The sequence below is a fragment of the Rhinopithecus roxellana genome, chromosome 22 (genome assembly GCF_007565055.1).
Source record: "Rhinopithecus roxellana isolate Shanxi Qingling chromosome 22, ASM756505v1, whole genome shotgun sequence".
Classification (NCBI taxonomy): domain Eukaryota; kingdom Metazoa; phylum Chordata; class Mammalia; order Primates; family Cercopithecidae; genus Rhinopithecus; species Rhinopithecus roxellana.
Window position 1 is genome coordinate 69,544 of NC_044570.1, and position 23,058 is coordinate 92,601.

The 23,058-nt window shown below is 39.3% G+C and overlaps 1 pseudogene; it reads left to right on the forward strand.

Annotated features, from left to right (window-relative positions):
* Nucleotides 1-16,105: 16,105 nt before the first annotated feature.
* On the forward strand, nucleotides 16,106-21,964 carry LOC104674097 (annotated as a pseudogene).
* The last annotated feature ends 1,094 nt before the right edge of the window (nucleotides 21,965-23,058 follow it).

The window sequence follows — 23,058 nt, forward strand, 5'->3', positions numbered from 1 at the left end:
CCCATTGGGTAGCTCCACTCCACAGGCTGGATGTTCTGATGAGTGTCCAGCTCACAGCAGACAGATGACTTTACAGTGGGCAGCACCTCTACAGGCAAGCTGTCAAGGGTTGGTGTCGAACTCTCAGTAGGAAAGAAATCCTGGACTTGGTAGCTTCTCCATCGAGGCTAATCATCCTGTGAGATGTTAAGCTCTCCGCAGAGAGAAAACCCTGGATTGGGTAGGTCCCCTTCACACCTAGAGGCCCCAACATCAGCTAAACCTTCAGAAAGAAAAGACCCTCATGTTGGTATCTCTTCTCTCTTTCTTTTCATCCCGTTATCTCCCCAGTTTTCAACAGAGTCTGTGGTCGGCAGCTCCAGCCCACTGCTGATAGTCCTGATGTCTCCTCAGCTCGCAGCAGAGAGATGGCCTTTGAGTGGGGAGTTCTTCTCCACAGCTGGTCATCTGAAAAGTCCTCGAATCTTGTTGAGTCCAGGAATATGATGTGCTTCAAAGGAAAGAAAGTTCTTGCTGAATGGATTATTTGGCAACAACGGGTGCCTTTCAGAAAAGCACCATTGGTTTCCATTCTTGACCATCAGCCTAGGACCCAGACATCAGGCTGTCACCAGCTTGAATGTGGAGCCTTAGTGGGGACCAGAGAATTTATCGTCACAGGCCTCTAATGGGTAATACCGAGTGTCGGCTTAACTGCCTTGAGAGATACAGAGTATTAGTTTGGCATGTGTCTGTGTGAGTGTTGCCTAAAAGAGAGTAACAGTTGGATCAGTGGGCTGAGGAAGACAGAAGTACCCTTAATCTGGTGGCACAATCTATTCACTTCCAGAGAATATAAAACAGGCAGAAAAATGTGACTAGGTGAGATGGGTTTTGCCACATTCTGTGCTAACTGCTCTGTGCCCTGACATATTGGACCCCAAGTTGTTCAGTTTGGGGACTGAGACTGGCCCTTGTTGTGCCTCAATTTGCTAAGAACCTACTCTCTGACATTGTAATGGTGTAATTTAGTACCTAATAGACTCTGCTAAGATACTGTCCCTGTGACAGAACCTTGAGTAATACAGATTTTGGAACCCGAAGTGGTTCTAGAAAAATAGAATATGAAAAAGGAAGGTCTTTCATTGGGTTTGGAGTTTCTGTGGTTGGCTTATAATTTAATTTGATGTATCAATGCTAAGGACTCTACTTCTAATAATATGGAGAACACAGATATTCCTTGGTGGACACTGTGTATAGAGTTATGCAAAGTAAATGCATTTGAGACTCCCGAATTAGCGATTGTGAGAGGCAAGGAGTTTAGCTACTTTCGGCATAATACCTTTGACCATAGGTGGAGAATCAGGGATCAGAATAAAGCTGCTTGGTAGCTCTTAAGTTCATGGGCAAAATGATGAGAGGTTATGATGAATTCAGAAATTCTGTCTCCCAGATTTGAAAGCAGGTACTGAGTGCCAAGTTTGCTATTTTTGTCCTGAGTGATAGTTTTATCAACCGTAGAGAAACAGCCAAAATTCCAGACTCTTATCATGTAAGTGACTGGCCTTCAATGAAAGATGCATGCACATCCTCAAAAGGTGTCTACAGTTATAGTGAGGGCATTGATTGAATAGAATGGAGTCCTGCAACTCAGAATAAGGATGTGTGGGAGGACTCTGATGAAGCTGAGGATACTGAGTATGTAAACTCTGATGAAGCTTTTTGGCCAAAAGGAACAGCTTTCTCATCTCCAGAAAGGCCAATATTGTCTTTCTCATGCATGCTGTCATCAGTCCATCCAACTCAGTCTTAAGAGATAAACACTGCACCGGATGAGGCAACAGATCGTGCCTTCCCTGAGGCAGTTGCCAGGCAAGATCATATTGATTCTTCTCAGAAGCTATCCCAAACACCTCTGCTTTTTTCTATACATGGCCTAGAATGCTGTGGTGGGCTCTAGAGGTAATATAGAGAGTGTGACCCATGAGGTGGTATGCTATACAGACACACACATCGCATACACACAAAAGTTTGAGTTACCTCAATTATATGAACATCAATCGGGAGAACAGGCATGGAAATAGATATTATGTGTATGGGATTATGTTAATGGAAGGAACATAGACCTTATCAGGCTGAATTTACTGATTAGGGCCCATGAAGTAGTGACTTTGTGTTTAACGAGGCAGCTTAGGGAGTTACAAAAGGTAAAATTAAAGTTCTAGTAGTTAATTTTCTTAATTAGCTGATATGTGGATTAAAAGATGGCCCTCTATGAGTGAGCTGGAAATGCCTGGCCTACATTAGCTAAATGGAGAGAAGGAGATACAAAAGCATCGGGAGATTGGGATGCTGAAGTAGACTCATCCTTTAGACTTACTCATCCAACCTGGTAGGGTCCAGAACACAAACCCTCATCCAATGCCTTGTGATACAGATTTGGGAGGTCAGCACCTGCATTTTTGAATATCCCTATAATTGCTTTTCTCTGGAAACCACAGTAACTCAACTCCAAAATTTAAATACGATGAGAAAGGTTGGATCCCCATGTGATGGGGCCAAGGGGTAGCATTCAACCATCCAAGGCAATGTGGGCACAGCTAAGGGATAGTGGCAGTCAGAATAATGTGGCTTGTGTAGAGCTGTGTTGTTGATTATTTAATCACGTTGTTCCTGGAAGTGAAATTGATGGAAAGCCTACTGCATTCATACTCACAATATACATACAGAAATCCCTGGGGCATAGGGAAAAAGAGAATTCTTAATGATGAAAACAGTGAAGTACAGACCCCCCATCAATTTCCAGGCTACAGCCAGATTAAAGACCCAGAATTCGCTGAATGAAAGGGAGGCTGGGTTCCCTTGACCAAGAAACCGACTACGTAAATGATGATTTATGCAGTGAATTTTGCAGCGTCTTTCCCCAAGGAGACCAGGCTTTTTCCCAAGATAACTGTGCATTAGGGAAAGGAAAATAATTAGACTTTTCAGAAACTACTGGACTTTAGTTCAGTGTTGATGTGGGTTCCAGGGGACCGAAGATGTCATCGTGGTCCTACAGTTAAAGTAGGAGCTCAGGGAGGTCAGGTGATTAATACAGCTTTAGCTTAGTACACCAGATTTGCAGAGTGTCCAGTGAGTCCCTGGAGTCATCCTGTGGTCATTTTCCCAGTGGTGAAATGATAGCTGATATAGATAGACTTAGCAGCTGTCAGAATCCCACACCTCCATGACTTGCAGGGAGAGGGCTGTGACAATAAGGAAGGTCAAATGAAAGCCACTAGAGCTGCCCCTACCTAGAAAAAGAGTAAATAAGAAACAATATCAAAACCCTGAGAAGATTGCAAAGATGGGTGCCACCATCAAAAATTTCAAAGATGCCAGGGTGGTAATAACCAGCACATCCTCATTCAACTCTCTCATTTAGCCTGTGCCGAAGACAGGTGGATCTTGGAGAATGACATTGGAGAATTATAACAAGGAAATTGTGAATCAACTTGCAGCTGGTGTACTAGATGTGATTTATTGTTTGATCAAATTAGCACATCTACTGGTATGTGGTATGCAGTCACTCACTTGGCCAATGGCCTTTTCTTTATTCCTGCCTATATGGACCACCAGAGGGAATCTGCCTTCAGCTGGAAAGGCCAGCAACATGCATTCATTATCCTTCCTCTGGGGTATAACAGCACTCTGGTCTCCTGTCATAATCTTATTCAGAGAGACCTGGATTGTTTTCGCTTCTGTAAGATAGCACATTGGTCCATCACATTTATAAAATTAGACTGATTTGATGAGTGAGTAAGAAGTAGTAAGCATACTTTGAATTATTGGTGGGACATTTAGGTAACAGAGGATGGGAAATACATCTAAAATTCAGACACCTTGTACGTCAGTAATGTTCCTGGGGGTCCAGTCTTTTGAATCCTGTCAAAATATCTTTTCCAGGGTAAAGAACAAGGTTTTGCATCAGACCCTCTTCTAACCAAGAAAGAGGCACAATGCCAACTAGTCTATTTGGATTTTTGAGGAAGCACATTTTTCATCTGAATATGTTCCCCTGGCCCACGTACTGAGTGACCCAAACGACTGCTCGCTTTCAGGGGCATCCAGATTAGGAAAAGACTCTGCAACTACTGCAGACTCCTGTGCAAACCCATCTACCTCTTGGGCCATGTGAACCAGCAGATTCAATGGTGCTTGAGGTTTCAGTGGCAGACAGGATGCTGTTCGGAGACCAGAGCTACAGAACTGTGGCAGCAGTGTCCTGCTTATTAAATCTACCAGTCTTATCATGTTTCCCATTATCCTGAAGCAGCTGGATTAATAGAACGGTGAAATGGCTTTTTGAATTTTCAATTACTATGCCAAATATGTGACAATACTTGCCAGTGCTCCCACAGGTGAATCACAGCACAGGCCTTTAGGATGTTTAAGCAAGGCACTGTCATCTTCTGCAGATAACTCCTATTCCTTGGAGACACAGCTCTTGACCCATTGATGGGCTTAGCTAGAAACTGAACATTTGACTATTGGTCATCATGTCACCATGTGAACTACACTGTCTATCATGACCTTGGTGCTTTCTGAAACATTGAGTCATAAAGTAGGTTGTGGACAGCAGCATTTCATCATCAAATGGATGTGGTATACACATGACCAGGCTTGAGCACGTGCTAAGGCACAACCATGTTACATGAGAAAGTAGCTCAAATACCCACGATCTCTACTCCAGCCACCCCACCTTCTTTCCTTCAGCCTGTACCGATGACCTCATGGGAAGATCCCTATGATCAGTTGACAGAGGAACAGAAGACAGAGTGCTTTTTCACAGATGGTTCTGCACAATATGCAGCCACTACCCTAAATAGGAGAGCTGAAGCACTAGAGCCCCTTTCTAGGTTGCACACATTGTGTTGGAGGAAAAATGGCCAGATTTCCGACTCTATACTGATTCTTGATCCAAAGTCAATGGTTTGGCTGGATGTCAGACTCTTATGAGATGCATACGAGAATATTGGTGACAAAGAAATTTGGGAAAGAGGTAGGTGGATGGAGCTTTGTGAGTGGTCAAAAGCTGTGAAAACACTTATATTCCATCTGAGTGCTCACCAACGAGAGACCTCAAGTGGATAAATGGTTCAATAATCAAGTGGATAGAAACACTTGTTCATGGGATACCCTCTGTCTCTTTCCTCACCCAGCCCTCTTATTGTCCGATGGGTCCATGAACAAAGTGGCCATGTGGCAGGAATTGAGATTACACATGTGCTCAGCAACATAGACTTCCACTCACACAGGCTCACCTAGCTATGGATGGCCACTGCTGAGTGTACAGTTTGCCAGCAGCAGAGATGAAACTGAGCCCTCAGTGTGACCCAGTTTCTCAGGGTGATCAGACATCTATCTGGCTGATCAGATTAATTATATTGGACCTCTTTCATCAAGGAAATGTCAGAGACTTGTCCACATGGGAATAGACACCTAATGTGGAAATGGGTTTCCCCATTGTGCACGCAATGCTTCTGCCAAGACTCACATTCACAGAGCCACAAAATGCCTTATTCACCATTATGGTATTCAACAGAACATCGTCTCTGACTAGCGCACTCATACTGCAAATGAAGTGCAGCCATGGGCTCCCACTCATTAAATCTACCGGTCTTACCGTGTTTCTCATTTCCCTGAAACAGCTAAACTAATAGAAATGTGAAGTAGCCTTTTGACGTTATAATTGCAATGCCAACTATGTGACAATACTTTGCAGGGCTGTGGCAAATAGAAATTTCAGCAGTCACTATCACTTCTGGTGTTCCAATAGCAACATTTTTCTTTCTTTCTTTCTTTCTTTCTTTCTTCTTTCTTTCTTTCTTTCTTTCTTTCTTTCTTTCTTTCTTTCTTCTTTCTTTCTTTCTTTCTTTCTTTCTATCTGTCTCTCTTTCTCTTTTATTAATGACATTCTGCTCTGCTGGCCTAGAGAGGACTTAGTTCCCTGGGGGAAAATGCTGCCTCTGGAAGAAACAATAATGTTTTCATTAAACTAGAATTCAAGATTGCCACCTGGAGGCTTTGGTCTGCTTCTGCTTTCATCAACATTCTAAGAAGGCAGTTACAGTTTTGACTGGGGTGATGGACCTGACCTATCAAGATAAAATCAGCCTACTGTTCTGCAATAGAGGGAAGGAAGAGTAAGCATGAAATACATAAGATGATTGGGACGTGTCTTAGAATTACCATGACATATGATTAAGGTCAAGGGGAAACTACAACAGCCCTATCCTGAGAGGACTGCAGTTGGATGAGACTATTCAGATAGTAAGGTTTGAGTCACTCTGCAGGATAACAACAACAACGACAACAAAACAATAAAAACCACAACCTGCTGAAGTGCTTACTGCAGGCAAAGGGAACAGAGAATGGGTAGTAGAAGTTAGTCATTCATACCTGCTCGAAACACGTGACCAGCTGCAGAAATGAGGACATTAATTGTCTTAAGTATTTCCTCCTTCTTCTGTGAAAAAAAAAGTTTGTGCACGTATACACATGTATAAGAAAATATCTTTTTGTTTTCCTTTATCATGTTACATAAGATTTAATGAGTTCTTATCAACATTTGTGTATTGTAAACTGTGAAATAGTTTTTGGATTGGGATTGTAAAAAGATAATTTTATTATGTTATGAACCATTATTTTTGTCTGTATTTGAAGAGTATGTATTATAGCAGGAGATGTACATTGCTTCAAGTTGACAAGGGGTAGATTTCTGATGGTTAATATTGAGTGTCTATTTCATTGGATTGAGGATACAGAGTATTAATCCCCGATATGATTCTTGAGTGTTTCCCAAAAAAAGATTAACATTTGAATCTATGGGAAGATCTACATTAATCTGTTGGGTAGAACTAATAAGCTTCTAGCAAATATGAAGCAGACAGAAACACATCAAAAAAGTAAGATGGGCCTAGCTTCCAAAGCATGTATCTCTCTCCTATGCTGGATACTTCTTCCTGTCTGACACTGGACTCCAAGTTTTCAGTTTTGGTACTCCGACTTGCTCTCCTTGTTCTTCAATTTGTAGGCAGCCTGCTTTGATCATATACATAAATACTTATAACCTCCCCTACGTACATATATATATATATATATATATATATATATATATATATACACACACACACACATACACACACACACACACACACAGACACACAGACATATATTTGTATATATAAAAATATATAGAGGGATGACAAATTAAACAGTTTGTAAGTGTTCTCCAAAAGCATTCTTTGAATAAATAATGAAACTGTAAACCTTTTTTTAATGTCAGCTTTTTTTACAGTGGTTTTGTAAAGTAATTCCATAGAAAAATTCCTGATATATATGTACATATATATACACACACACAAATATATACACACACATACACACACACATATACATACACATACATACTGCATATGTGTTTCAGTGGTCCAAATGCATGTCCGGTAAAATATACACTTTCAAAGTATTCATTTATCTATTTACTTACTGCCAAGTCTCTAGAACCTATATCAGGGGAGTTACTCAATATATGGTTACAATTAGTAAGTACTCTTCATTTCTTTAAAAACAAAGGTTGTATTATGTCTTCTTAGAAAATGATAATTTAAATTTCACAAAGATTTAGTAAATACTCATTCTGTAATGACTGTAAAATGTAGCTATTAAAATCAGGTTTAAATTTAAGTAATCTATAAAGCTTGACTACCTCAATGAAAAAGCTTTTACAAGTAATGATAGTAATAGTAATATTAAAACTGGCAGAACTTTGAAAAATCAGGAGCTAAGTCACAGACTTCAATAAATCTTCCTCTTTCACTACACACTTGACTGGAACAACGTTGTTTCTACAAAGAAAGCCAGCTCCTGTTCACAACTTAATATCTGCCAGTGCCTTGATTTCACACTCTCCGTATTGTTCCAAGCTTGTGTCTAAACAGCAGAGCGCTCCCTTAGTATATTAAGCAAAAAACACACAAACCAACAAACAAAAACTTGTCTTTTCATTTTAGGTATTGAATGACATTTTATTAACCTTGGAAAAAAGGTAGCCCTGTACGGATAGGAAGAGTTCTGCCTTGTGGAGAAGGCTCTAGCATCAAGAAGATTCCACAGATCAGGGGCTAAGTTGGAAGTGAAGAAGCAGTGTAAATGTGGATAGTTACCATGTTGTTGCTATTTGCAAAAGTTCCGACACAAAGTTTTGATTCAAACAAAAACAACTGTACCTTGGAGAAATTCACCTCCTTTCGGATTCATATTAACATTTTCAGATATTTTCCTATTACATAATTTCCTCATTCATTGGTGTTTCTTTTCTCTTATCTACTATGCATTTTTTAAATGTATTATTTATTATGTTGGAATAAGGCAGAGCACAGAGAATTCTGATCAAAGATGTCCCAACTATGCAAACTAGTATCAAATACTTTTTTAAACAGTAGAAGATACTTGAGCATTAGTTCTAGAAAACAACTTTAGCAAAATCAGAAATCCTCTAACCCCAGGCTTTAAGCCTTGAAAACTTGATTTTCATTTGACTCACTTACTGTAATATCCTAGAGTCATTCGTATCATAAGCCTTTCTGAATGTACAATGTGTATTCATAATATGGTGTGCCAACGCACGTGTAGTCATGTCTATTATTTATTCCTTTCAACGGTAGTCAAGATTAGCTCTATCCCAAATGCCACCGATTGAGTTTTCTCTCTTGGTTCCTCCAAAACAGAGGCCTGACTAGGCGTTTATTTTTTGCCATTAATGTTTTACAAAAATATTTTTAAATAATGGAAAGAAAAGCAGAGAAGCAGAAAATATATCATTTTGTTTCTAATCATTGATTAACTGAACTGATCTTGCAGTTACTGATGTTTATCCCTAAGTTAAATCAATTGAACCTACATAAAGTTTTTCAAAGCCTTCTGCTTTATAGAAACCAAAGTTGATGCTAAAAAAATCTTCAAAATATAATATCAAAGAGTTCTAAATGTGTATTTTTAAAAATGATTTTCTCAAGAGATGATTCAACATTGTTAATTTCTCGAAGTTGCCTGAGACTCAAGATCTTAGGATATTTAGAAGCATTTCTAACCTCTTAGCAATATAGGCTAGTAACAGTCTTACCAATTCCACTTCCAGTCATGAACCAGGCTTACAGTGAAATCTAAAGTAAAATCTACAGAACTATTAAAACCTTATTCAATTAGATGAGCTCTGTGCGATTATCTTCTATAATTTTCCCCCTTCTACAGTCTCCTGCAGCCACAGTTAGCTGACTTAAAAAAAAAAATTATTTAAACAGGCTTCTACCATGAATCATCGAACTTCTTGATCTTGCTGTGTGCTTACATTATTTTCTTATTATTTCACTTAGATATTTCTTTGAAAGTCACTTTGTAAGCCACTTATTGTATATTTGTTTTACATAAAACCAAAAGGTACTTTACAACAGAGATTATAATCTCATACATTTTACATGTAATTGATGATTTCAATTAACAAAAAGCAACCGAAAACTTTATAACATAACCAGTGAAACAAAAACCTAGTATCTGGGATTCCAAATTGGATGTATAACATTCAGTTTTAGCATTTTAAACAATAGACAAAACATAAATCTCATAAATAACAATAAACTCTGAAATCAGAAAACACTCGGTGTTTCATAGCTAAAAATAAAAGCAAAACTGCAGGGCTAGAAGTTTCAAACAGTTCCAACAAAAGAACAAAAAAAATTCAAACCATGAAACACAGTCTGAACCCTGAAAATCAATACTTTATATCAACCAAGTAAACATTTAATAAGAAAGACAATTACAAAATGATTCAAATTTTCTTTGGTTTTGTTTTATTCTTTGTGGATTTCCATATCACCCCGTAGTCACAGATGAAGTCTGCAAAATTGAAATCTGCATTGTCAAAGTGAGGACCTGAGTTCTGCTTCTGTAAAAAACAAAGAATGACTTATGTGCTAAATAACTGTGTTTCTTTTTCCAGTATTTTAAAGGACAGATGAAAATTTGGTTAAATAATCGTTCATTTCTCTTTTGTCTAACTCCGAAGTCACTCTCAGATAGAAATGCCAGCAATCAGTCACAAATGTTTAAGCTGTTGAGAAAAAAATTACACTAGTTTTATATATTAGGTAAACTATAAACAAGAGCAAAAGATGGAGAGATTTGCCACTGCAAAAATATGAATATTAAAAAGCAGATTAATCTTTAACCACAATACAGTCAATGATAGACACATCAGAAAATATGATAGTCAATCAAGAACCAATACAAAGAAAGTTGTAAAAACAAAAGGGGAACGACAACGTGCTATATACAAGAAGGTCTTGATTAAAAGTAACAGGGGACTGCTTAGCAGAAACCACCTGAAGTCAGAAGGTGTTGAGATATCCAAGTTTTAATAGAAAAGAATGCTATCAGACCTGACATTTGTAACTGGTTAATTGATGCTCAAGCAAAATATCTCGATAAAGAAAAGCTAAAGGGAATTGTGACGAATGCTTCTCTAAAAGAAACATGTTATTATTATTACAACCCTGGCAATCTTAACTATTAGTGAACACTGTGTGCTCAGATAGAATGAGAAACAACAATATAAATTGGGAAGGATGGAACACTACAAGATCTGCATATTTTTATATTGTTGACAAACATTAGATTATTCACACAAGTTAGTATTGTTCACAGTAGACTATTTTAAGTTTTCAATGTTAATTGAGATGTTAAATTCAATGTTAATTGAAGTCCCAAAGAGCTCACTGTGATATAAAAAATACCACAAAAGGTTTTCAAAAATTAACCAAATTTCTTAAATGAGAAAAAAACAAATTGAAGATCAAGTAAGAAGAATACGTGGAAAACAAACAAGTCAATGCCAGAATATGTAATATTTTACTTATAACAAATTTAAATGTGAGCTTGAGAGGTGACAATGTGCTCTCAGAGCGTCCTCGGCCTCCAGCCTCAGTGTCCACTCTGGCGGCGCTTGAGGAGCCCTTCAGCCAGCCAGGGCACCGTAGGAGCCCCTCTCTGGGGTGGCTGAGGATGGCGCCTCCGCCTTCTGCTTGCCCAGAGATGGGGAAGGGTAGGCACGGGCGGGAACCGGGGCTGCCATTGAGGGCCAGTGTGAGTTCCAGCAGGTGTGGGCTGGGCTGGCCTTGCACCAGGAGTGGCCAGCGGATGCCGCCAGCCCAGGGCAGTGAGGGGACTTAGCACCCAGGGCAGAAGCTGCACAGGTTGCTTTGGGTCTCCCAGCAGTGCCAGTCCGCCGGCGCCGTACTCAAATTCTCGCTGGGCCTTGGCTGCCTCCTGGCCGGGCAGGGCTTGGGACCTGCAGCCCAACATGTCTGAGCTCCCCTCCTGTGGTGGGCTCCAGCGCAGCCTGAGCCTCCTCAACGGGCACCACCCCCTGCTCAGTGGCACCAGGACCCATTCACAGCCCAAGGGCTGAGGAGTGCAGGCCTGGCTCCCGACTGGTAGGCAGCTCCGCCTGCAGCCCCAGTGCAGGATCCACTGGGTGAAGCCAGCTGGGCCTCTGAATTGGATGGGGACTTGGAGAACTATTATATCTAGCAGGAAGATCCTGTGTGCAACAATCAGCACTCTGTATCTAGCTAACCTAGTGGGGACTTGGAAAAGCTTTCCGTCTAGGCTCTGTGTCTCACTCAAGGATTATAAATGCACCCATCATCACTCTGTGTCTAACACAAGGTTTGTAAATACACCAATCAGTACTCTGAGTCTCATTAACTCTGGGTCTAGCTAACTAGCATTCTGTGACTCTGTCTCGCTGAAGGATTGTAAATACACCAGTCACCCCTCAGTCAAAATGGACCAATCAGCTCTCTGTAAAATAGACCAATCAGCAGGATGTGGGTTGGCATCAGATAAGGGAATAAAAGCAAGCTGCCTCAGTCAGCGAGCAGCAACCCGCTGGGGTCATCTTCCACCCTGTGGAAGCATTGTTCTTTCCTTCTTTGCAGTAAGTCTTGCTGCTGCTCGCTCTTTGGGTCCACGCTGCCTTTATGAACAGTAACACTCAACTGCAAAGGTCTGCAGCTTCACTCCTGAAGCCAATGAGACCGCGAACCCACTGGAAAGAAGTAACAACTCCAGACGCGCTGCCTTTAAGAGCTGTAACATTCACCATGAATGTCTGCAGCTTCACTCCTGACAGCGAGACCATAAACCCACCAGAAAGAAGAAGCTCCAGACACATCTGAACGTCTAAAGGAACAAACTCTGGACACACCATATTTAAGAACTGTAACACTCACCGTGAGTGTTTCCAGTTTCATTCTTGAAGTCAGTGAGACCAAGAACCCAGCAATTTTGGACACAAGCTCTTTCTTAAAAAGGCACACACAGGTGTAAGTGTACTCTTCAACGAAGGATTCACTTTTGTGACTTCTATGCAAGTCATACTTTAGGTGCAAAGACAAATTGACCAAAGCAAAATGATTGTAGATTCAGAGAAAGTGCTGCAATGTACTACAGAGCACTGTATACCTGTCTCTTCAATTATACAATAGGTGCTGTGGCAGGATTAGTATGAGGCAAATATTATAGATAACTGGAGTCTAACTGAAGTTTTATACCTTCCAAAAAAGTTTGTATAATAAACCAAAACTAAAATTTGTCAATTCTATAGCACAGATCAATAGCAGCTACTTATGCTTTGTTAACCACAACTGTGGTATGCTGCCTTGCAAATAATTCTGACACAGTTTACAAGAGCCATGATGAACTAAAACGACGTTGTCTTCCAAATCTCAGGAGGAATTGTGCACTGATGGCTGCTTCTGCTTTATGGAGATCCCGACAGAGGTGAATAGTCATTCTTTAATTCTCCAAACATTATGCAGGCTCTTTGTCCTTCTGCACAACTGTCAGAAGATTTAAAAAGCCAGAACATGTTTTCCTTATTGTTCTTTTTCTCTTAAAAGGTTAGACATTTGTGGACAAAAACATTCAAAACTAAACACATAAACACACGAATATAACACACACACACATTATATATATATATATATTATATATATAAATATATATAATATATATATTTATATATATATAAAATGTGTGTGTGTGTGATTTATATATATATAAAATGTGTGTGTGTGTGTGTGTGAAACAAACTGTGGTTTTACAGATATGCACCCCAAAACAGTGCGGCTCAAAAAAGACCGAAGAAGAAGTCCAGTAAGATTGATGTACAGCACAGAAAGAGCTATATAATGAATAAACAAAGCCTTTTCATTCCATAGAATAAGAAAACCTTGTTTTCAAATTACAGCATTTTAAATTTAAATGCCCGTTTACAGCACCAGCATAATCATAAATCAGAGATCGAAATAGAGAAGTATGGTTCATTTTAAGAACTGAAAAAAATTATGTTCCAAAACATTTTTTATACAGTCCAAATGGCAGTCTTACTAAAACATAATATTTAAAATTAAGCTTCTTAATAAGCTAATAGGATAAACAAGAGAAGCACAAAATATATGAACAAACATTATTAATACAAAGAGTTAAATTATACTAAAACCTAAAAATGTCTTTCTATATATAATATATGTATTTGTTTATTACAAATATTTAAAAGCAGGCATGATATGGGGGAAGAACAAAACTGAAGAAAGAGTAGTTGACACTATTAATTTAGAAAATGATAGAAAAAAATAAAGTAATGAGAAGGCAGCCTAAAATCCTGTGGGACACTATGAAGCAGCCCTATTACACATACTGGAAGTTGAAAGGATGGGACAAAGAATCAGGAAGACTATTTAGAACCAGTAGTGTTAAGTAATATCAAGCTCAATAAACTCCAAGTAGGAGAAAATCAAAGAAACAAATGCAAATTATATGATAATTAAACTCTTTAAGGAAAAGAGAAAATCATGAAAGCAGCAAGAGAAGTGGCTACTCGTGTTCAAAGAACCCTCAAAAATAATCAGCGGATATCTGAACACTCAGAGGACAAAAAGCAATAGATTAACATATTCCAAATGCTGTAAGAAAAAACATTTGAACAGAAATCTTATGTTCAAAAAGCTGTCCATCATGAGTGAAGGAAAAATTATAACATTTCCTGATAAAGCTGAGATATTTTCCCAGTAGACTACCTTTTGAAAAATGCCATATGGGGTGCTTCATGGTGAAATGAACAGACACTAAATAGCAGTTGAATGAATATGTATTAAGATAAATAAATGAGCAATTAGAGAATGTGAAAAATTAACAATGTACACCTCCACAATTTATTTCCCCTGTAATTTAAAACACTAGTATACGTAATAAAAATACTATCACTAACTTGTGTTTTTGACGTACAATTGATAAAGGTAAGATTTTGAGAACTCAGTAAGTGAAATAATGAGGGTGAAGCTCTACAGTTGTAAGGGATTTGTATGTTGTTGAAGGTAAGCTACCATATCTCTAAAAGTAGAATAACTTTAGAATATTCAATGCAATCATACTAGCAATAACAATTAAACCAAAAGAAAGGGAAAACAGAGTAATGGGCAGGTAAAAGCTTTCTGTACGACACCAGAGAGTAGGAGTTGTGGATTTAGCTACTCTCACCTCAGGCTACTGAGCCAGCTATAATGTACCATGAGACAAAGCCCAAGCTGTCTCACCAGGGAGTAAGCGTGGAAAGCCTAAGGCCACACAGCATAGCTGTTATTTCACACAATTTTCACTACACCAGTGGTGACAAACTGGAATAGACTCATCCGTACAAAGAATGTAGTGAAGCACTGGAGGCCGAAACAAATGACTATGTGGAGATGCAACTGAAACAAGTTGAGGCAGCAACTGCTCCAATCCTGTGTCTTTTTTCATGGCTTCCCAGGAGTTTGAGGTTGAAATTATTGTTGACAAAAGACAGGGCAAAAGTGGGAAGACAGAGGTCAAGCACAGTGGCTCATACCTGTAATACCAGCAATTTGAAAGATAGAGGCGTGCAGATCACGCATTCAGGAGAGCCAGACAATCCAGGCTAATACAGCGAAAACCAATTTCTACTAAAAATACATAAAATTAGCTGGGTGTGGTAACAGGCACATGTAATCTCAGCTACTCGGGAGCCTGAGGCAGGAGAATCACATGAATCCTGGAGTTGGAGGTTGCAGTGAGGCAGATTGCTCAACCATGCCTCTGGACTCCTTTCCAGTGATAGAGCAACACTCTGTTTGAAAAAAGAAAAGAAAAGGAAAAGAAAAAAAGAAGAAAAAGGTCGGGCGCAGTGGCTCAGCACTTTCGGAGGTCAAGGAGGGTGGATCACGAGGTCAGTAGATCAAGACCATCCTGACTAACATGGTGAAGCAACATACAAAAAATTAGCCAGGTGGTGGTGGCAGACTCCCTGTCGTCCCAGCAACTCTGGAGGCTGAGACAGGAGAATGGCATGAACTCAGGAGGCGGGGCTTGCAGTGAGCCAAGATTGTGCCACTGCACTCTAGCCTGGGAGACAGAGCAAGACTCCCTCTCAAAAGAAAAAAGTATTTAATATTGGAAAGGTTTGGAGAAACGGGATGATACCTGGGAACCAGAACAGCACAAGTGAAAAAGATATGTATGACTTTAGCAAACAACAGACTGAAAAACAGAAAAGAAAAAAAAAAAAATGGCATGGACCAGAAAAAGCAGAACTTTTTCAAACAATGACAGAAGAGGAATTTCTAGATCTACCACCCCCAAGTTTTCTAAGAATTCTCCTATAATTCTAGTCACTGGCAAACACCACAAATTCAAAAGCAGCCAGTTATGTGCTGCCAGCCAGAAAGGCAGCAGAAACCCAGTGTCACCTCTATCCAACCCAAAGCATATGGAGCTCGGAAATCCAACTATCAAGAAAGACACTTGCCCTCACAGCCCCTTTAACAAGAAGAAAACAGTGAGTGGCATTTAGGAACTCAAGAAACTGTACGCTATTGAGACAGATCAGCAGGATACAGTGGTCTTCAAAGAGGCAGAAGGGAATCTCATCAGGATTTTATCAGACCCTAGGACAGGACAGTGTGGAATAGAGAAAAAGACCCAGATTCACCCACTATTTTCCCAGATGTCTGACTCAGACTGTGAACCAGACTTCCATGACTTCCATAACTGCAGAGTCAGGTACCAAAAAATGTATAGTGGTGTTAATGGGCCCATTAGCAACCAACGGAAAAATAGACTTTCATACATTAGTTCCAAGAGTGAAAGGTGGGCAAAGAAATGTTACTGATCATGGCAGAGTCCAGCCTTTTATCAAGAGGATGTACTTCACCATAAGGCTAACAGAAAGTGCCAGCACAAACAGAGATGTTGTAGTGGGGAAAAAGGACGGATTCACCCAGATATTGCTATCAACTTGATCAACAAGAAAAAGAATGCTCTGAATACAGAAGCAATTAAGAAATGATGAATGCTCTGAATAGGGCTGCTGTGGATGACAGCAATCTCATGATGTTCAGTGCAGCAGGAAGTGTCTTTTGCTGTGGTCTTTATTTTGGTACTTTGTGAAGGACTTAAGAAATGACAGAAACAGAACAACCTTGAAATGTTGGACACCATCAAGATCTTCGTGAATATTTTCCATCAATTTAAAAAGCCTTTTGTTTTACCAGTCAGTGGCACATCCTTTGGAATAGGTATATTCACACTGCCTCTTTGTGCTTTCACGTGACCTAATGAAAAGGCTTGGTTTCAAATCCCTTACGTGACTTTTGGACAGAGTTCAGATGGCTGCTCTATGGTTACATTTCCCAAGCAGATTGGTGAAGCGTCTGCCAATGAAATGTTAATTGCTGGGTGAAAGCTGACAGGAGAGAAGGCATGTGTCACAGGTCTGGTCTCTAAGGTTTCTTTGCAAGTTTCACCCCATAGGTTATGATGCAAATGAAGGACTCTGCCTCATGTAATCGAGTACTGCTGCAGAGCCCACATATAAAAGCAGACTGGTGAGCAATAAACTGTTTTAGGAAAATCTAAATTCTATCTATGTCTTCTACTATATATAAGACCAGAATCTCTGTGGATGATGGCACATTTGTACAATGTCATAGTGGGCATGGGAGCTGGGAGAGGCCAGGCAATGGGAACAGTCACTTCAGGGCCATTGTTGGAAAAATGGCTTCCCAGGTCTCAGAAAGCTGAGGGATGCCTGAGTCTGCATCTGTGATGGGGCAACTGCCACTGCTCCTGAGCAAGTGCGGCTTCTGTTCACTGAACTTGGGTGTGAGTGTGGTTTCTGCCTTTTCTCAGTTTCCAGCAGTTTCACAGAGTGCACAGCCCTGGCTTCACCTCCCTCATTGCACCTCGTATCTTTGAAGCAGCCTCTCTAAATGGGCTGCTGCTGCCATTACTTGCAGCACCTGTCATTTTGGAATGATGCAGAGTGGACCCTAGAGTCCCTACCCTCAAATAATGCCTTTGTGTTTTCACTGACAAACCCCAGCATGTAGCTCTGAGTCATCATTGTTATATTAAAAGACAGTATTTGGAGATTGCAAAGATTTTTGGAGTTCTATGGCAGAATGCAGACATAGGTCAAATGTCTTTTACAATCTTACAGCTACGAAAAAGAGCCCCCTAGTACTAGAGTGTTCAAATGTTCAATTCTAATAATTAAAACAATATATTCCTGTATTAGAAACCTTTATTTTAAAAGAAGAAAGTACAGATTGAACATGACTAATATAAAAATTTCAAATGTACTCTAAAGGGAACCTTGATTCCATGTCTAAAGTGGAGAACTCTACAGAAAAGCCCTTAACACAGTCTTTATTTCATCTACAAAATACACAAAGTTACCATCATGAAAGTGTGAGATAAAAAACAGTGAGGAATCTAGAAGTGATTCTTGATTAACATTTTTATACACAGGAACAGCCTGAAAACTCAGGCTGCAGACACTGATTAAAAAAAAAGTTGAACAGGAGGATATCCTAAAGATGTAACCACAGCTACACTAATAAGAAAACAAGGTAGAACATGAAAATGCTTTTGCCATTTTTTCCTAAAACATAATCATGCCTACAGAGATAAGAGAACAAGGCCAACAGAATAAGTGCCTCTTTCATTCACATAATCAGCAGACTTCAAGAATATACACACTCCTCCCATTGTGGGTGTGATACACAGTAGGCTCCAGTGGGCTCTGATGAAATAATTTTCTTTTCTATTTTGGACATGCTTTGAATGCAAGAAAAGCTTTTATGAATTATCCCTTCAGCTTCTGCTTTACCCCAGCCCAGCGATCCAGATAAAGCTTTTACTTTAGCCTCTCATTTTTCCCAGGCCAGGTTCTGAACCTAGCTGAAGTGGTGCTCTCTGCAAGGCAGCTCATAGACACCTCGGAACATTTCAGTCTTTCCTGTTCATAAAAAGTAATGGCCCAGATTTATAGTTGGAAAGCCTCACAAATCCCCTCTTTACTGTGGAGAGTTTTCTTCTTTTGCTTATTACCCTTTTCTTCCTACTTGAAATTTGCATCATCCAACCTCCTTAATTATTGTGGTCATGAGACAATACTTCTGCCTGTGATTGGTCCTAGGCCAAGGTCAGGTCAAGCTGTCATGTCAGCTCCTTCTTGGTCCCAGGCCAAGTTGCAATGCTGAGCTTAGAAGCTTCTATAAATCATCACTTCATTTCCAGATTAATCTAAGTCCAAGGTTCACGACCAACCCAAAAAATGCTTACTCCACGACCAGTAAGTACATTTCTGTACATCTCTGTCTTTAGAAACCGTAAGCCTCAGTCTCAGAGTAGATAAACCACTCGTATTCCACCTCCACAGTGAAGACATTTGTACTTTGATTTATAAAAGTTTTGCTTCAAACAATTTGCATCCATCTCCTTAATTTTCTTTGCCATGAGACAAAGAGCTCTGTGTGCCTCACAATTAGAGATTGCAACATTGTGGTGCACTAACGAGACTGCAATGAGTGAAGTCTAGGAATTGAAATCTGGGATGCATCAGCCTTATGAGGCCAACTGACAATCTGGCCCCACACTGTGATACGTATCCTTGGGGGCAGTCAAACACATGGTGGTCATCAGCACAGGCTGGAAAGATTCAAGGTAGCTTTACACAGCTTAGAAACCTGAGAGACACCATGAAGCAGCCATACTTATGCATTTGGGGCTTTCAAAGGGAGAGACATATAATCAAGGAGATTATTTAACAAAATAATAGTAAAGAACACAACAATTTAAGTCAGCAAATAAAACACCCAGGAAATTCAGCAAATGCCAAATAACAGAAACTCAAAGAAACAAACTCAAACTTACCTGATAATTAAGCTATCTAAAACATACGCAACGATAATTTTGAGGATTTTTAAGGTAAACAAGGGAATCAGCTAGTCATGCAAAAGGGACCCTCAAAATTAACCAGTAGATTTCTTAACTGAATAACCGGTGGATTTCTTATCTGAAAACTAAGATAGTAGAAAGCTGTAGACAAATATATTCCAAGTGAAGTCAGGAAAAAAGCTGTCAAACCAAAATATTTTGATCAAACAAATTGTTCATCAAATGTGAAGGACAAATTGTGACATTCCCAGATAAAAGTGGACACCTTTCACCAGTAGACTACCCTTTAATAAATGTTTTATGGAGTACTTCAGGGTAGAATGAGCACACACTCAAAAGTATTATGAATAATCAAAGATTAAGGTAAAGACAAATGCATGAAAAATATAAATGATAAAAAATTAACAATGTGCACCTCCATAATTTGTTCTCAACATAAGTTAAAACAATAATATATTTAATAAAAAATCACTAATTTATGTTTTTGACATACAATGCATAATTTTTGAGAATATAGTAAGTGAAATAATGGAGTTAAGTTACACAGGAATAAGGATTTTTGTGTTACTGAATGTAAGCTAGTGTAACATTAAAAATGGTGTAACATTATAATGTTCAATATAATCATCATCGCAACCACAATTAAACAAAGAAACACAAAAGAGCATCAGGCAGGAAGAAAGCTTTCTGCACTACACCAGACAGTAGGAGCTGTGGACTTAGCTATTCTAACAGGAGGCTACTGAGCTACCTATCATGCACCATGAGACAAAGTCCAAGCTTTCCCACCAGAGACTAAGGGTGGAGAGCCTAAGGAACATAGCATAGCTGCTATTTCACATAATTTTCATAAACAAGTGGTGATGGAGTAGAAGTGGCTCATCCATACGCAGAAACTGGTAAATCACTGGAAGCTATGTGGAGACACAATGGAAACAAAGATGGCACAGCAACTGCTCCAATCTTGAGTCTTTCCTCATATCTTGCCAGGAGCTTGAGGTTGAAACTATTGTTGACAAAAGACAAGACAAAAATGAGAACATAATCTATTTATTTCATGGAAAGTTTGTGACAAACAGGATGACACTTGGGAGCCAGAGCAGCACCACATGAGATGTGAAAAATGTATAAATGATTTTAATAGATGAAAGATAGAAAAACAGAAAAAACTGGCATGTACCAGAAGATGTAGAATGTTTTCAAACAATTCCAGAGGAAGAACTTCCAGATCTACCAGCGTGAACTATTCTAAGAGCTCTCCTAGAACACTAGTGACTGTCAAACACCACAGATCCAAAACCAGCGTGTCATTTGCTGCCAGTGAGAACATCAAGAGAAAGGCAGATTAACTTCTCTCTCACACAAAGAATATAGATCTACTAAATTCAACTATCAAGACACTTGTTTGCAACAAGAAAACTGAGTGGCTCTCAGGTACTTGAGAAAGTGGACCCTATTACTGTAGATCAGCAGGACATGGTGGACTTCAACGTGACAGAAGGGAAACCTGTCAGGGACCCTTTGTCAGATCCCAGTGCAGAACACATTGGAATAGAGAACAGGACCCTGATACACCCACTAATGTCTCAGATATCTGGCTCAGTTACTGCTTCCATGGACACAGGCTCAGCTACCCAAAAAGCTACAGTGATATTAGTAGACCCACTAGCAGCCATTACAACAACAGACATACATACATCAGTTCCAAGAGCGAAAGGTGGCCCAACAAATATTACACATGACGACAGAGAGCAATCTTTTTTTCAGAAGACGTACTTTACCATAAAGCTAACAGAAAGTGCCAGTACATACAGAGACATTGTAGTGAAGAAAGAGGATGGATTCACCCAGATATTGCTACCAACTAGATCGACAGACAAAAAACTCACTGAATACAGAAGCAATTAAAGAAAGGCTTAATGCTCTGTATACGGCTGCTGCAGATGACAGCAAACTAGTGCAGTTCAGTGCAGTTGGAAGTGTCTTATGTTGTGGTCTTGATTTTGGGTACTTTGTGAAACATTTAAGGAATGACAGAAAGTGAGCAAGGCTTGAAATGGTGGACACCTTCAAGAACGTTATGAATACTTTTATTCAATTTAAAAAGCCTGTTGTTGTGTCAGTCAATGGCCCTGCCATTGGACTAGGTGAATCCATACTGCCCCTTTGTGATCTTGTGTGGGCTAAAGAAAATGATTTATTCCAAACCCCTTATATGAGTTTTGGACAGTCCAGATGGCTGTTCTACTGTTACATTTCTGAAAATGATGTGTGACGCATCTGCCAATGAAATGTTAATGACTGGGTGAAAAGTGACAGCACTGGAGGCGTGTGCCAAAAGCCTGGTCTCTCAGGTGTTATTGACTGGAACTTTCTCCCAAGAGGTTATGAATCAAGTTAAGGAACTTACCTCATATAACCTAGTTGTGCTGGAAGAATATAAGGCCCTTGTTCACTGTGATATTAAGATGGAGTTGAAACAGGCCAATGAAGAGAGTGTGAGGTGCTGAGGAAGATCTGGGGCTCAACCCAAGGGATAAAATCCATGTTAAAGTAGGTTGAATATAAGATTGATGAGTTTTCATTGTCAGTCAATCTGCACAGGACACAAGAACTAAGCTAAACGAAATATATACTGAGTTGCAAGATGCTCTACTCCATCGTCATACTGCAAAACATTTTCATCCATAGTGAAATCTTGGAAAGAGAATTGGAAATGTCCAAGGTATGTATTTAAATTCTCATGGCACTTTAAAGCAGTATATCTTTAAAATAATTAATAAAACATTTTTTGCCCAAGTGTGATTATTTTATGCACATGTAAGTCCAAATATAAAGCAGACTGGTGGATACTAGACTGTTCCTGCAAGCTCTCAATTGTATCGATGGCTACTACTATATTTCAGTCCAGAATTGTGTTTTATTAGATGTGGATGACAGAGAATTCTGTAATAATTTTTATTTTTCTTATTTTTATATACTGCAATACAGAGTCTACTGGGTTACGAGGCAGCCTCAGCTTCCCTCCCACAAAAAAAGACACAGGACTCTCAGTGATGGTGTGTTTGACTTTATAGTGGCACAAATACTTCAGAGAAACAGAATTATAAATTAAAAGACTTTTCCTTTAGAATATTTCTGACACAAACTCACTGAAGATCATTCTCCTAAATTCAACACATGATTAGAATTTTGATGAGATATAACTTGTTTTCTTTTCTTTTATAAATGTCTAGTTCTTGCCCAGTTAACAAAAGAAAACTTTACCTCTCCAAAGTAATACTTGTTACACCCTAGTAGTGAACTATAGAATCATTTTGGTGAAAACATCCATGTTCTAATGTTTGTGGTGTGCAGATTTAGGTTACTTTGGAGCATGTTATAGTTAATAAGTTAAAACTATGGACACATTACTAAAGGACAAAATTTTTTCAAAATGAAGAAAAGACCCCTACACTCTGCATGTAATTTAAAATTGTCAGTGTTTGTTGTTATGTGCACAAAATTTTCTGAAACACTCTAATTGTTCCGTTACCTAGAGACTCTCTGAATCGTTTTCTGTTGGATTTTATGGAAGCTAGGTTTCATAGACATAATTCAATAATTCACTGTCCACTGGTGATGAATGTCACCTTTGTCATAGGATCTCTAGGGTGATGCTTCACCAGCCAAGAAACACTGTATATGATGGCACATTTCCACAAGTTTCTCTTGAGC